Below are 16,244 nucleotides of genomic sequence, written 5' to 3'. Positions count from 1 at the left end.
AAAGATGATAAGGAAAATTTCCATTCTCTTTCTGCTACTTTTCATCTTTAAATTCTTATCTTTTTTTAGAGGAATAAATGATAGGCATTTCATTTCAGGGGTAACTTGGGCAGATTTTGGAAAAAGCAGATGCATTACAGAATCACCTTATGTTTTCATAAAGTAAGCCCTGTAATAGTTATTTCTAAGTAGTTGTAATCATACCATGAAAGGACAGCTTTATTAAACAGATATTTTGAGTCATCTCCATGAATCAGAGTGATATGTTACTTGTTGGTTCTGTAGTAATTGGTAAAATTCTTCAGTAATTCTCTTCAAGAATCACTCAGGATATGTTAGTTTATTTTATATTGGGAGTCCTAATAAAATTAATTACTATAATATATAGGCCTTAGCCTAATAATTTTTCACTATTTCTATGGGAACCTACATTAAAAATTGTGGGTCAAAAAAAATGACTGATGCTAAGTGTCAGGAAAACACACGAGAAGTTGTTTTTAGTACAGAATTTTAAAAAGTCATGATACTTGGAATCAACCTGAGACTAATAAGGTTTTAAACTTATCATATAGCTGAAATCATGAATATTTTTTCTCAGAAACACTATAGAAAACAAACTGTAAAATCTTTTCAAAATAATTTTCACCTGCAGTCAGATTCACACTGCTGCTAGGAGAGTAGTACTGAAGAATGAGTTCTAGGCAGGTTCCTGGACACATGCCACCAGGTAATCACTTTAATTAAAAATAGGAGGGGTCCAAGATGGTGGCAGAGCAGGTGGATGTTACACTTGCCTCCTTCCAGGACCAAATTGGAAGTACAACGGAAATATAGAGTAAGCAACCTGAACAACCAACTGAAGGCTAGTAGAGCAGAAGTCTTACAACCAAGGATTCACAGAAGAGGCCACATTGAGTCTGGTAGGAAGAATGAAGAGGTGAAAAGGGCTGGCCCCACTTCTATGTTCAGTGGCTGAGGTTACAGAGGGATATCTCAGCTTTAGGGTTTCCCCCTGAGAAACATGGGGTCTCAACCCCAAGCCAGGCTCTGCTGCCTAGAGCACCAGAGCTAGAAAGAAGCACCCACATAGCATCTTGCTGTGAAAATCAGTGGAAATTCTGTCCACCAGGGAGACACAGAGTCTGCTGAGGACACAGAGTCTGCTGCTCTTTTAAAGTGCTAACGCACAAAATCTTGTTCATAGCCACTCACACCAGGCTCCAGTGAAGAGAGGGTAGAGTATACTAGAGTTGTGTGAGGGGACTCTGGGGTTTGTGGCTCTGGAGAAAGAGCTGAAGGGACAGCCACCAGGATCTTCGTGCTGTGTCCCTTTCACACACTACAGATGCCATCTTTCTTGGGTGGAGCACTCCTCTTCCTGTAACATCCACCTGGAGGAAAGCAATAGCTCCAGCCATCCATTTTTGGGGTTTCTCTCACCCCACCCTGTGGAGCTTGCACCCTGTTGAGGATTCAGCTGCTTGGGCAGGGGTATAGAGGTCTGGACAGACTCAGAATGTCAGTGAGTGTACTGTATAGGTTTGGGGTGGGAACCATCCCCCTCCTTTCTCATAAACCAAACTGGCACCTTCCTGTCACCAGAGATATGCTAGTGCCTGTATCCAGGCTCCCAGCAACTCTACCCTCATGAATCCTAGTGGCTCTGCCCTGCTGAGGTCTAGAGAGAATTCCGGGACAGACTGATTCTATGTGCCTATGGGGTAGGGGCCATTTCCCCGATTTTCACCCAAGCCTAACTGACACCAAACCCTCATGGAAGACCTACCAGCCTCATCATCCAAACTCCCAGTGGTGCCCTCCTGCTGAAGGGGCCTCCTGGTAGAATCTGAAACAGACTGAGTTCTGCGGCTCTGGAACAGGGACCGTTTTCCCTTCACACGCCCAAGCAGTGCAGAGCCCTCCCTTTATACAGCCAAATCTTGGTGTGTTTGGGCCTGATAAACCATGCTGTCCTCACCTTGACAACTCCTTAAGACCCTTCTCCACCACAAAGGTGTGAAAGCACCCAGCAGGTGGCAGCTAGATTTGGTGTACCCTGGGACATTTGTTGAGTGACCTCAGACCCAGCACTGACACCCAGTTTGACCTGTATCAATCAGGTAAATACCACTTATCCCTCGTGGTGACTCACTGAGAACCTATTTCATGCAACTCGAGTACCACCAGATGCTCTTTCAATGACTGAGCCTAACAGGCAGCCAGCTGGTGGAGGCAGTTGGAGGCAGGTCTTGGGTGCCTTGTAACTTTTAATGACATGCTCCTGGCCCAGTGCTGGTCATAGCAGATCTTGGTGTGCAGCTTGGTCCTTCCTATACACACTCAGGCCCAGTAGGGGTAGACACAAACTGTGGATCGCTGTGTAGCTCCAAACAGGTTGCTCAGGGCCAGGCACAGGCAGCATCTGACATTGATCTGCACTGAAGTCCCTCCCAAGAGGCTTAGAACCAACGTACAGAATGGCCAGCTTCGGACAATATCAGAGCAGGATCAAATAAGCTTGACAAGTAGCACATACAAAGGGAAGTCTCAGAAGGCACCAGACCCTGCTGAGGCAAATTTTGCTTCCAGTGATCAGCACCTATATAGAAGCTCATGCACCATGGTTGGGTTTGATTCTCACAGTCAGCTGGCCTGAGGGTTGACCCCCACAATGGGCCAATAGCAAAAAACTCAGCTACAACAGGAGAGCCCACATAACCCACACAAAAGACACTCCTGGAGCCTTGGCCAGTGGCTCAGTTGGTTGGAACATTGTCTGCTATGCCAAAGAATACAGGTTCGATTTTCGGTTGGGGCACATACCTAAGTTTTGATTCCAAGTTGTGGTGTGTATGGGAGGCAGCCAGTCGATGTTTATTTCTCACATTGATATTTCTCTCTCTCTCTCTCTCTCTCCCTGTCCCCCACCTAAAACCAATAAAATATACTCAGGTGAGGATTAAAAATCACTTTAAAAAAGACATTCCTGGAGCACCCAGCTCTTGTGGGACCACTGAGTCCCAGAAAGACACCTGCTACGTGAGGCCTCCCTGCCAATACTGGAAGTCATAACAGATCTAATACATGGAAACACAGAGAGGTAGTCAAAATAAGACAAAGAAACATGCCCCAAATGAAAAAGAAAAGGGAGAAATCTCCAGGAAAAGAATGAAATAAAAGGGAGGCAAGCAGTTTATCAGATATAGAGGTCTAAACAATGGTTATAAAGATGCTCAGTGAACTTAATGAGAACTACAACAGCATAAAAAAGGACATAGTAACCATAAAAAGAACCAATTTGAAATGAAGAATAAACAGTATGTCAAATGAAGCAGATGATCAGATCAGTGATGGGAAGACAGAGTAGAAGGAAATTTCAAATCAGAGCTGCAAAAAGAAAAAAAGAAACTTTTCTATCCCAGATTTTAATGTACAATAATGGATTTTTAAGGATATTTTATTCATTATGCTATTACAGTTGTCTCATTCTTTTTTCTCCCCTTTATTCTCCTCCATCCTGCATCCCCATTCCAACCAGCATTCCCCCATCTTAGTTCATGTCCATAGGTCATACATATAAATTCTTCAGCTTCTACACTACCTATACTATTCTTAACCTCCCCCTGTCTATTTTATACCTACCAATTATGCTTCTTATTCACTGTACCATTCCCCCCATTTCCCCACTCTCCCCCACCCACTGATAACCCTCCATGTGATCTCCATTTCTGTGATTCTGTTCCTATTCTAATCATTTTCTTTGTTTTTGTTTTTGTTTTTAGGTTCAGTTATTGATAGTTGTGAGTTTGTTATCATTTTACTGTTCATATTTTTGATCTTTTTATTAGATAAAACCCTCTAACATTTCATGTAATAAGGGCTTGGTGATGATGAACTTTTTAAACTTTATCTTGTCTGGGAAGCACTTATTCTACCCTTCCATTCTCAATGATAACTTTGCTAGATAGACTAATCTTAGATGTCTTTCATGCCTATCATGGCTTGGAATACTTCTTTCCAGCCCCTTCTTGCCCTTTTCTTTTGAGAAATAAGCTGACAGTCTTATGGGAACTCCTTTGTAGGTAACTCTCTCCTTATCTATTGCTGCTTTTAAGAGTCTCTTCTGCCCTGGCTAGTGTGGCTCAGTGGATTGAGTGCTGGCTTGCCAACCAAAGGGTTGCTGGTTTGATTCCCAGTCAAGGCACATGCCTGCATTATGGGTCAGGTCCCCAGTTAGGGACATGTGAAAGGCAACCACACATTGATGTTTCTCCTTCTCTTTCTCCCTTCCTACTCCTCTCTCAAAAATAAATAAATAAATAAATAAATAAATAAATAAATAAATAAATAAATAAAATCTTTAAAGGAGAAAAATTATCTCCTTATTGCTAATCTTGAATAATTTAATTATAATGTGCCTTGGTGTATTCCTCCTTAGGTCCAACCTATTTGGGACTCTCTGAGCTTCCTGGACTTCCTGGAAGTCTATTTCCTTTTCCAGATTGAGCAACTTTTCCTTCATTATTTTTTCTAATAAGTTTTCAATTTCTTGCTCTTTCTCTTCACCTTCTGGAACCCCTATAATTTGGATGTTGGAATGTTTAAATTGTCCCAGAGGTTCCTAAGCCCTTCCTCATTTTTCTCATTGTTTTCTTTTTCAATTCTTGTTTCTTCATGCTGTTCTGGTTCAAAGTTTTTTTCTTCCTTCTGTTCCAATTTTTTTATTTGAGTCCTGGTTTCCTTCCCTTCACTGTTGGTTTCATGTATATTTTTCTTTATTTCACTTTGCATAGCCTTCACTTCTTCCTCTATTTTGCATCTGTACTCAACCATTTCTCTGAGCATCCTGATTACCAATGTTTTGAACTGAGCTGAATCTGAGAGGGTGGCTGTCTCCTTGTTGATTAGTTCTTTTTCTGGAATTTTGATCTTCTCTTTCATTGACCCATAGTTCTTGTCTCAGCACACCTGTTACCTTGTAAGGGGCAGGACCTTAGGTATTCCCTAGGGTAAGGTAACCCACTTCACTTCATTATGGCATTATATGTGGGAAGGGGTTCAGAAGGGAGCAGTGCTGCTTCCTCAGATCTTGTCTAGCTTTCAGTCACTTTTCCTGCTATCCACAACAAATTGGGCCCTTCTTGTGCTAATAGCAAGGTAGGTGGACTTGTGTACATTCTAGGACCACATTTGTCCCTCTAACAAACTCTCCCGTGAGGCTGGGAGTTTCTCCCACCACCACAACCCCCACAGATTTTTACAGCCAGAGGTTTTTGAGGCTTTATTTTCCCGCACTGGAACCCTGGGTTGAATGGTTTGTCTCAGTTGTTCCTCCCTGCTTATCTGCATGTGAATGGGACTGCTAGGCCTGTCACACAACCTTGCCAGCCTGGTCTGCTGCCTTGCCATGCACCCTCTCCACCCTGGCTACCCATCTCTGCCCTTCCTACCACTATGGAGGAATGTTTTGTCTTTAACTCCTTGGTTGTTGGACTCCCATACAGTTTGAGTTTCTAGCAGTTCTGGTTGGTTTTTATTTTTAAAATTTTTGTTGTCCTTCTTTTGGTTGTATGAGGAAGCAAAGTGTACCTATGCCTCCAACTTGGCTGAAAGTTTGAGAAAAAATAATATTTAAAAGTGAGGATAAAGTCCAGGAAGCTCAGAGAGTCCCAGAGAAGAACATACCATGACTCATCATAATTAAATTGACAAAGATTAAAGATAAGGAGAGAATCTTAAAAACAGCAAGAGAAAAGACGAGAGTTACCTACAAAGGAGTTCCCATAAGACTATCATGTAAATTCTGAAAATAAAACTTGATAGTGAGAAGGAGCTGGAAAGAAGTATTCAAAGTGATGAAAACCAAAGACCTACATCCAACATGACTCTATCCAGCAAGGCTATCATTTAGAATGGAAGGCAGATTAAGTGTTTCCTAGACAAGGTAAAGTTTAAAAAATTCATCATCACCAAGCCATCATTATATGAAATATTAAGGGGACTTATATAAGAAAAAGAAGAAAACTTTGAACAGTAAAATTACAACAAACTCACAACTATCAACAAGTGAGTCTAAAAAAACAAAAACAAACTAAGTGAACAACTGAAAGAGGTACAGAATCACAGAAATGGAGATCACATGGAGGGAGATTAGCGAGGAGCAGAAAGGAGAGATTGGGGGGGGAAGGTACATGGAAAAAGAAGCATAAATGGTAGGTACAAAATAACAGAGAGAGGTCAAGAATAGTATGGGAAATGGAGAAGCCAAGGAACTTCTCTGTATGAACCATGGACATGAACTAAGGGGGAGAATTGCTGGAGGAAATGGGGGTACAGGCAGAGGGGGTTAAGTAGGGAGGAAAGAAAGGGACAAGTGTAATAGCATAATCAATAAAATGTACTTTAAAATAAATAAAAAAGGATAGTTTAAGGAAGTTTCAGAACAACATCATGTGTGTCTTCAATTTCATCATAGGGGTACCATAAGGAGACAACAAAGATCAAAGGATCAAGAAACTATTTTAAGAAAACAATTTTAAGAAATAATTTATTTAATATGATAAAGTAAAAAAGCATAGAAGTCCAGGAAGCACAGAGAGCCCCAATAAGATGAACCTAAAGAGGCCCACACCAAGATACATCTTAATTAAATTAGTAAAGCCTAAAGACTAAGAGTGAATCTTAAAAGTCACAAGAGAAAGTCAGTTAGTTACCTACAGGGGAGTTCCCATAAGACTGTGAGCTCATTTCTCAACAGAAACATTTTAGGCCAGAATTGGTTGGCATGAAATATTGAAAGTGATAAACAGAAAGGACCTACAACCAAGGCTACCTTACCCAGCAAGGATATCATTAATAGAAATACTAGCTTCCTAGACAAGAAAAAGCTAAAAGAGTTTGGTATCATGAAGCTAAAATTACAAGAAATGTTAGAGGGTATTTTTTAAGAAGAAGGGAAACACATAGAAGAACATAGTTAATAGAGTAAAATGTCAATAAATACATACTTATCAATAATCAATTTAGCCCTGGCTGGTGTAAGTCACTGGATTGAGCGCAGGCTGAGAACCAAAGGGTCACTGGTTCGACTCACAGTCAGGGCACATGCCTGGGTTGTGGGGAAGGTCCCCATTGGGGGCTATGTAAGAGGCAACCACACATTGATGTTTCTCTTCCTCTCTTTCCCCCTCCCATTCCCTCTAAATAAATAAGTAAAACTCCTTTAAAAAATCAACTTAAATGTAAATGGTTTAAATGCTTCAACCAAAAGGCATAGCACAGCTGAATGGATAAGAAAAAAAAGACCCATATTTATATGCTGTCTGTAATAGACCTACCTCAGGACAAAAAATACACATGGACTGAAAGTAAAGGAAGGAAAAAGATATTTCATGCAAATTGTAATTTTTAGAAAGCTGGGGTAGCAATACTTACATCTGCTAAACAGTCTTTAAAACAAAATCTATAGTAGGAAACAAAGGACACTACTTAATAATAAAGGAAAAATCCAGCAAGAGAATATAAACCTTGTAAACCTTTATGCACTCAACATATAAAGCAACTCTTGATAGACATAAAGGGAGAGATCAACAGTAATAGAGCCATAGTAGAGGACTAATAATACCCCACTGACATCAGTGGATAGATCTTCCAGACAGGAAATAACAAGAAAACAGCAGACTACAGTGATAGAGAGTTACCACCGCCATTATTACCAGGGATTGGAAAATATGACTGAAATTATATCTTTCACTAAGGATTCTATGACTTAATTTTTTGCAGCTTAATTGATATGGGAAACAGGAAATAATATGTTGCTTTATAATACCATAGGCTTGCATGTGCAATGCCTACTAGAATCTGCCCAGGCTAGGTACCCTTAAATATTGATTTGGTATTGAATGAATAAATAAATAATAGGCAAATAAAAGAAAGTGATTTAAAAGAAAAAAAAGACAACAGCAGCCTTAAACAATACACCTGACCACATGGATTTAATTGATATATTCAGAGCATTCCATCCCAAAGCAGCAGAATATTCATTCTTTTCAAGTGCACATGGAATATGTTATAGGATAGACCACATGTTAGATGACAAAACAAGTCTCAGTAAATTTAAGTAGACTGAAATCATACCAAGCATCTTCTCTGAACATAATGGTATGAAACTAGAAATCAATCACAAGGTAAAAACTGAAAAACACCAAAACACTTGGAAGCTAAATAACATGTTACTAAACATGAATGGGTTAACAATGAGATCAAAGAAAGAAATCAAAAGATACCTTGAAAGAAATGAAAATGAGAATACAACAACCAAAAATCTATGGGACACAGCAAAAGCAGTCTGTAGAGGGAAATTCATGGCAATACAGGCTAACCTAGAGAAACAAAGAAAAATCTTAAATGAACATCTAACTTTGCACCTAAAGAAACTAGAAAAAGAATATAAACAAAGCCCAACATGAGTAGAAGAAAGGAAATAATAAATATCAGAACAGAAATAAATGAAATAGTCTAAAAAATAATATAAAAAGATCAATGAAACCAAGAACTGGTTCTTTGAAAAGATAAACAAGATTAACAAACCTTTAATCAGACTCATCAAGAAAAAATAGAGAGGACCCAAATATAATCAGTAGTGAAAGGAGAAGTAACAACTGACACCAAAAAATACAAAGGATTATAAGAAACTATTATAAACAACCATATGCCAACAAATTGGACAATCTGGCAGAAATGGATAAATTCCTAGAAACGTACAATCTTTGAAAACTTAATCTGGAAGAATCAGAAAGTCTAAACAGACAGATTACAACTAATGAAATTGAAGCAGTAATAATAATAATATTAAAAAACTTAATGAACAAAAACCTGGGCTGGATGGTTTCACAGGTGAATTTTACCAAACATTCTTAGAAGAACTAACACCTGTCCTTGTCAAACTATTCCAAAATACTCAAGAGGAGAGAAGACTCCCAATCTTATTTCACAAAGCCAGCTTATACTAATTCCAAAACCAGATAAAGACATTGCAAAGAAAGAAAATTATAGATCAATATCCTTGATGAATATAGATGTTAAAATCTTCAACAAAATATTAGCAAACCATACTTAGCAATGCATTAAAAAGATCATGCAGCATGACTAAGTGGGGCTTATTTTGGGAATGCAAGGTTGGTTAAAGATATGCAAGTTAATAAACACAATACATCACATAAACAAAATGAAGGATTAAAAACCACATGATTACATCAATACGTTCAGAAAAAACATTTGATAAAATCCAGCACCCATTTATGATAAGAGTCTCAGCAAAGTGGGAATAGAGAGAACATACCTCAATGTAATAAAGGCCATATGTGACAAACCCACAGCCAACATCATACTCAGTGGGCAAAAACTACAAACATTTTCTTTTGGATTGAGAACATGATAGGGATATCTGCTTTTGCCACACTTATTCAACATAGTTCCAGAAGTTATAGCTGCAGCATCTGATAAGAAGAAGAAATAAAGGGCATCGAAATTGGAAAGGAAGAGGTAAAACTGTCATTATTTGCAGATGGCGTGATACTGTATATATAGAACCATAGAGATTCCACCAAAAAACTACTAGAACTGATCAATGAATTTGGTAAAGTAGAAGGATACAAAATAAATATCCAGTTGCATTTTTATACACCAATAATGAACTTTCAGAAAAGGAAATAAGAAAATCTTTTTCAAAATTGCTTCCAAAAAATTTCCCAGGAATAAATTTAACCAAGGATATCAAAGATCTGTACTTGGAAAGTTATAACACATTGAAGAAAAAAACTGAAGCAAATAAAAATAAATGGAAGCATATACTGAGTTCATGAATAGGAAGAATTAACATCATTAAAATGTTCATACTACCGAAAGCAATCTATAGATTTGATGCAATTCCTTGATACCAATGGCTTATTTCACAGAACTAGGGTAAATATTCCAAAACTGTGTATGACACCACAAAAGACCCTAAACAGCCACAGCAATCTTGAAAAAGAAGAAAAAAGTTTGAGGAATATTACCTGATATCAAATTGTACTACAAAGCCATAGTAATAATCAAAACAGCATGGTATTGGTGTAAAAACAGACATATAGATCAGTAGAACAGAATAGAGAGCCCAGAAATAAACCCACACTTTTATAGTAAGTTGATATTTGACAAAGGAGGCAAGACATACAATGGGGTAAAGATAGTCTTTTCAATAAATGGTGTTGGGAAAATTGGACAGATACATGCAAAAAAAAAACACTAGACTACCTTCTTACACCACACACCAGAGTAAACTCAGTCAGTGCCCTCAGCGATCCCCCAGATCTGTCTCTTGCTTAGGCAGTGTTTGGATGGAACAGCCCCAGGGATGCCCCTTTCCCCAGCCTCTAACCACCCTCGAGCCTCTATTCCTGTCACTACCAGAACCACCTTGGCCATCCTCAGCCTCCAAGATCAGCCAACACCGTTTTTTGACCTTAAACTCATTGCCAAATAACCATGAGCTCCCAAATTCATCAAAATTATTACGCCAAAGTAGAAGCCTGGCCAACCTGCATCTGTGGGCCTGCTACATATAACTCTCTCTGGGCTTCTATTTCCACTGATGCAATATGACTCTGTGGGCCATGGGCCACTAATTCTGAGCATCAGCGGAGAGGAAGCACAAGAGCACTGAGCATCTCTTAAAGGTGAAAACCCAGCGCGGTGGCAGAGTTCTCTTCTGGAATGTGCTGAAGCCTTTCCAAGGTGAGTGGGGTGACACTCAGGATGCCAGGGAAGCTGCCTTGGCCTTGGAGAAGAACCTGACCCAGGCACTTGTGGATCTGCAAGCCCCTGGTTCTGCCCACACAGACCCTCATCTCTGTGACTTCCTGGAGAACCACATCCTGGTGTCACCTGGTTTCACCTGGAGGTGAAACTCATCAAGAACATTGGCGACCACCTGATTCACCTTCTCCATCCAGCCAGCCCCCACGCTGGGCTGGGTGAGAGTCTCTTCAAAAAGCTCCCCCATCAAACATGACTAGGAGCCTTTGGAGCCCAGAGGCTTTGGGTGTGTGTGTGGGGGGGGGTGCTGTATGTTCTCCTGGTGTCTAGCTTCTGCCTGAGTCTCTCCCTGAAACCACTAGGCCTCCTTATAACCACTCTGCAGCCTTCTCTCATGCATTAGACCAAATGGAAACAATAAAGCTTTTTGAGGCAGAAAAAAACCAACCAAGAAAAAAAAAAAAGAAACAAGAAACTCAAAATGGATTACAGACTTATCAGGGTGCATACAGGAGGCAAATGATTGTTGTTTCTCTGTCACATTGATGTTTCTCTTCCTTTCTCTCTCTCCCCCTCTCTCAATAAGCATATCCTCAGGTGAAGATTTTTAAAAATGGATTAAAAACTTAAATTTTAGACTCAAAAACATAAAAATTCTGGAAGAAAACAAAGGCAGTAAAATCTAGGACATTTCTCATAGCAAATTTTCTGATATAACTTCTCAGGAATGGGAAGCAAAAGAAAAAATAAACAAATAGGACTACACCAAACTAAAACTTTTTCCATAGCAAAGAAAACTATCAACAGAATGAAAGGACAACCCACTAAATGAGAGAACATGTTCACCAATTATACCTCTGATAAGGGGTTAATATTCAAAATTTATAAAGAACTTAGAAAATTAAACACCAAAAAGACCCCTATCCAATTAAAAATGGGCAAAAGACCTGAATAGACATTTCTCCAAAGAAGACATAGAGATGGCTGGTAGACATATGAAAAGATGCTTAATGTCACTAATTATCAGAAGCAAATTAAAACCACTATGAGATATCACCTCTTCACACCTGTCAGAATGGCCATCATCAATAAATCAACAAACAACAAATATTGGTGAGGATGCGGAGAAGAAGAAACCCTCATCCGCTGTTAGTGAAAATGCAGATAGGTGCAGCCACTGTGGAAAGCGGTGTAGAGTTTCACAAAAAATTAAAAATGGAGCTGCCTTATAACCCAGCAATTCCACTTCTGGGAATATATCCAAAGAAACCCAAAACACTGATTTTTTTTTTACTATCTATAGTTTTCTTTTTTTTTTAAGCATTTTTTATTTATTGTTCAAGTACAGTTTTCTGTCTTTTACTCCCATCCCAGCCCATCCCCCTAGTGAACATTGATTTTTAAAAGACTATATGCACCCCTATATTCATTTTAGTGTTATTTGCAATAGCCAAGATTGGAAACAGCCCCAGTGTCCATCAGTAGATGAGTGGATAAAAAAAGCTGTGATACATTTATACAGTGCAATACTACTTAGCTGTAAAAAAGAAGAAAATCTTGCCTTTTGCAACAGTATGAGTAGACCTAGAGACCATTATGCTAATGAAATAAGCCAGTCAGAGTAAGACAAGTACCATATGATTTCACTTATATGTGGAATCTAATGAACAAAATAAACTAACAAACAAAATAGAAACAGACTCATAGATACAGAGAACAGACTGACAGCTATCAGAGAGGAGGGTGGTTGTGGGGGAGCTGGATGAAAAAAGTGAAGGGATTAGGCAGAAAAAATCATGGTCACAGACAACAGTTTGGTGATGATAACCAGAAGGAAAGTGGGGCGGAGGAGGTAGGAGAGGGTAAAGGGGAGATAAATGGTCATGGAAACAGATTTGACCCCAGGTCAAGCCTCTGTATTGTGAACACACAATACAGTGTACAGATGATGTGTTGTAGAATTGTGCACCTGAAACATATATCATTTTATTAATCAATGTCATCTCAATAAATTCAATTTTAAAAATTGGCTATAAAAAAGTGATTTCAGAATGAAAAGTAATAGACTTGAAGGATGGCAAGAGAAGTTGAATAGACCACCCATGTTTCTGGTGAGACCTCCTTATTTCAGTGAGGGAGAGTGCTGAGTCTGAGGCAGTTAAGGGATGTGCTCAAGGTGCTCCAGATTATACACTAAGTGGTTGGTAACAGGCAGAAGAGAAACCCCATCACCCAACGGCTGGTCCTGAACTCTCTGTGCTGTACCTCACTGACTTGCTTAGACCATGGAATTTTTGTAATCATCTATTTAGCCAAAGGCAGCAAGTTTAACCCTATGAAACAGCTCCTGAATACTTAAAGGGATTTGCCATCAAGTGTACATAAGAATAGTACGGGGAAAATCTGGTGAAGGAATTTGTCAGAAAGGAAAATATTCTTTACACTCTATGAGTCAAAATTTGGAGAATGAGAAGAGAGATGATACTCCAAGGGTGAGGACCAGCAAAGGTGCTTGTTCTTATTAGAGTGTGAAGAGTGTTGGCAAGCAGGAGTGAGGTAAGAAGGCAGAGTCTACTTGGCTCAGAGAATCTGTGTTGGAGAGTAACTAGGTCGCTGCTTGGTGAGGAAGAAACTGGGAGACATGGGAAAAACAGAAGAGGAAAAGGCTGACAGGATCCAATTAGGTATAGATGGTAGAGAGTGAAGGGTCTGCTAGATTCTGGTGAGTAAATATAAGCTTCATGAGAGGACTGGTTTTATTTTGTCTGTCGTTTGTGGTTGTATTTTCAGTGCTTAGAGGAGTGCCTAATACATAGTAAACGCTCAGTACATATTTGTTAAATAAACAGATAAATGAGTGAACAATTAAAATATGGGTCCCAACAAGACTGAAGTTTTTTACCAATGGGATAATGTGATAGAAGCAGTGTCCAGGAAAGAATATTTTTGCAGATGTGTAATTGATAGTCTCAATATGTAAAGGAACAGAGACAAATCTACCAATGTGGAGTAGCATGATGAAGACCTGAATGAGAATCATAATCATAGAAGGGGAAAACATGAGGTGGAAGGAAAATTACTGGGAAGGAAGGACATAATGTGGATGTGGATCTGGAAGCACAAGGACACCTTTTATGAGCCAGTGGAACTCGAAAACTTCAAAATCATTTGGATTCACACTCAAATTTTTTTCATTAAAAATGGACACCTGTGAAATCAAGCACTAATGTTTTTATATTTTGAAATGTAAAGCTGGCTTCAGAATTTGTTATAAAACAATGAATGAACCAACTGCAAATTTTTAGTATACTCAGTTATAGCTTGGGCAAACACAGCTGTCTTTCCACAGTATCTTTGGAACTTTTTTAAAAAATTATTTAATTATTGTTCAAGTACAGTTTTCTGTTTTTTACTCTCATCCCGGCCCACCCCCCCCCAGTGCTCCCCACCTCCCTCCCATTTCCACCCCCACCCCAGTTTTTGTCCATGTGTCCTCCATACTCGTTCCCGTGAATCCCTCCCCTTTTCCCCTGAAATTCCCTCTTTCTCCCCTCTGGTCACTGTCAGCCTGTTCTCTATTTCACAGTCTTTGGTTATATTTTGCTTGCTTGTTTGTTTTGTTGTTTAGGTTCTGTTAAAGGTGAGATCATATGGTATTTGTGTTTCACCGCCTGGCTTATTTCACTCAGCATAATGCTTTCCAGTTCTATCCATGCTGTTGCAAAGGGTAGGAGCTCCTTCTTTCTGTCTGCTGCATAAAATTCCATTGTGTATATGTACCATAATTTTTTGATCCATTCATTTACTGACAGGCACCTAGGTTGCTTCTAGCTCTTGGCTATTGTAAATTGTGCTGCTATGAACATTGGGGTGCATAGGTTCTTTTGAATTGGTGTTTTAGGGTTCTTAGGATATAATCCCAGCAGTGGAATTGCTGGATCAAAAGGCAGGTCCATTTTTAGTTTTCTTAGAAAATTCCATACTGTTTTCCATAATGGTTGTACCAGTCTGCAATCCCACCAACAATGGATTAGGGTCCCCTCTTCTCCACAACCTCTCCAACACTTGTTTGTTGCTTTGTTTATGATGGCCGTTCTGACTGGTGTGGAACTATATTTTAATTGTAGTGACTTTTCACTAAAAAATAATGTTGATGGAGAAACTTACTAGATTCCCACTGCAAGCTTGTGAGTGTCCTGAATGGTTCTGTACCGGACTCCTCTGTGTTATCTATCCAATTTCACAACCATCCCAGACCATGCTTCTCCCCAGTGTACCCTGCTGTTCTGTGTGGAATGACTGGTGTCAGGAAATATACTGAATTGATTTGATGTGAAAAAAAATGTGTGAATAGGAACAGGGTGGCCCTGGCTAAGAGACTCTGTCTGTTGAAATGGTCTCCTTTGGCCAGGAAAAGTAGAGAACTGGAGGAGGTCACAGCCTGAGTAAGGCTGGGGAGGTGGTCTGTTGCTGTTCTCATGGAGGGCTGTGGGGTGTACTGGGATGCATCGAAGGGGGAAAGAGGCCTAACACCAGCTGTCATCCCCTAGGGACAGTTAATTAGACCCCTTGGGTCCTGTGAGTGTGGCCACTGGAATTATCCATCACCTTTTGGTGTTTTTTACAATGCATTTTAAAATTTGTTTCTTTGAAAGGATGGAGCATTATCTGCAGTTTTAGTGTTCTGTCTCGCACTCCTGGTAATTAGAGTCTGTGGGGACGGGCAGGGTTGGGATTGGAGCTGGATGAGATCCTAGAAGGCATTTCATTCAGTCCCGTGGTGCAACTGATGGAAGAAATAGGCTCAGAGAGGTGCAGAGATGGCCAGCCACACCTCGCCCGGAAGTGGCAACACTGATTGCTGATTGCAGGACCTCTCCTGCTTCCCACGTCTCTTTGTATGTTGATTTCCCCCTTAGGTCTTTAACTGCATGCTGCTACTTTGAACAATTTTGATTTCATAAAATATTTTAGTTAGAGCAGAAACTCTGTCCTACAATGTCAGGTCTGACCAATTAAAGTATGCTCTAATAATTTGTAAATGTTATCCATGTTTGTCCAAAACGAGAAAAGCTATGCTTCTGTGAAACCCAATTTTCAAGTAATTTGTTTATGTCTATTTAAAAAGTAGATAGGTTGTGCCATGGTCAGCCCTAAAGCTGCAAGGCTTATGGACATGGTATGTCTTGGCTCAAGCTGGCTTGTTTCACATGGGGAAATATAGGTAGTGTATGGGTATATAGTAACATTGTATTAGGTGTCCCTGACTAAGAAGAAGCCATCATATGCTGAAAAGTAATGTCTGAACATCAGTGATGTTGCACATATGTCTTTATAGCTTGGCAGCCGCTGTTGTGAAGCTGGAAGATTAACCTCATGCAAGAGCGACACCTTAGAATGAGAGCTGCTTTGCAGCCCAGGCAAACACACTGGTTATACACAATAAAAAT

General features: G+C 39.6%; 1 protein-coding gene across 2 annotated transcripts in view; it reads left to right on the top strand.

Annotated features, from left to right (window-relative positions):
- SPECC1 (sperm antigen with calponin homology and coiled-coil domains 1) overlaps window positions 1–16,244 on the top strand; it is a 258,571-nt gene that overhangs the window by 23,265 nt on the left and 219,062 nt on the right. The gene's annotated exons all lie outside the window — the stretch shown is intronic.

The sequence above is a fragment of the Artibeus jamaicensis genome, unplaced genomic scaffold (genome assembly GCF_021234435.1).
Source record: "Artibeus jamaicensis isolate MK-2021 breed Jamaican fruit bat unplaced genomic scaffold, CSHL_Jam_final contig_419, whole genome shotgun sequence".
In the NCBI taxonomy this organism is placed as follows: domain Eukaryota; kingdom Metazoa; phylum Chordata; class Mammalia; order Chiroptera; family Phyllostomidae; genus Artibeus; species Artibeus jamaicensis.
This window is presented reverse-complemented; position numbering and strand designations above follow the sequence as displayed.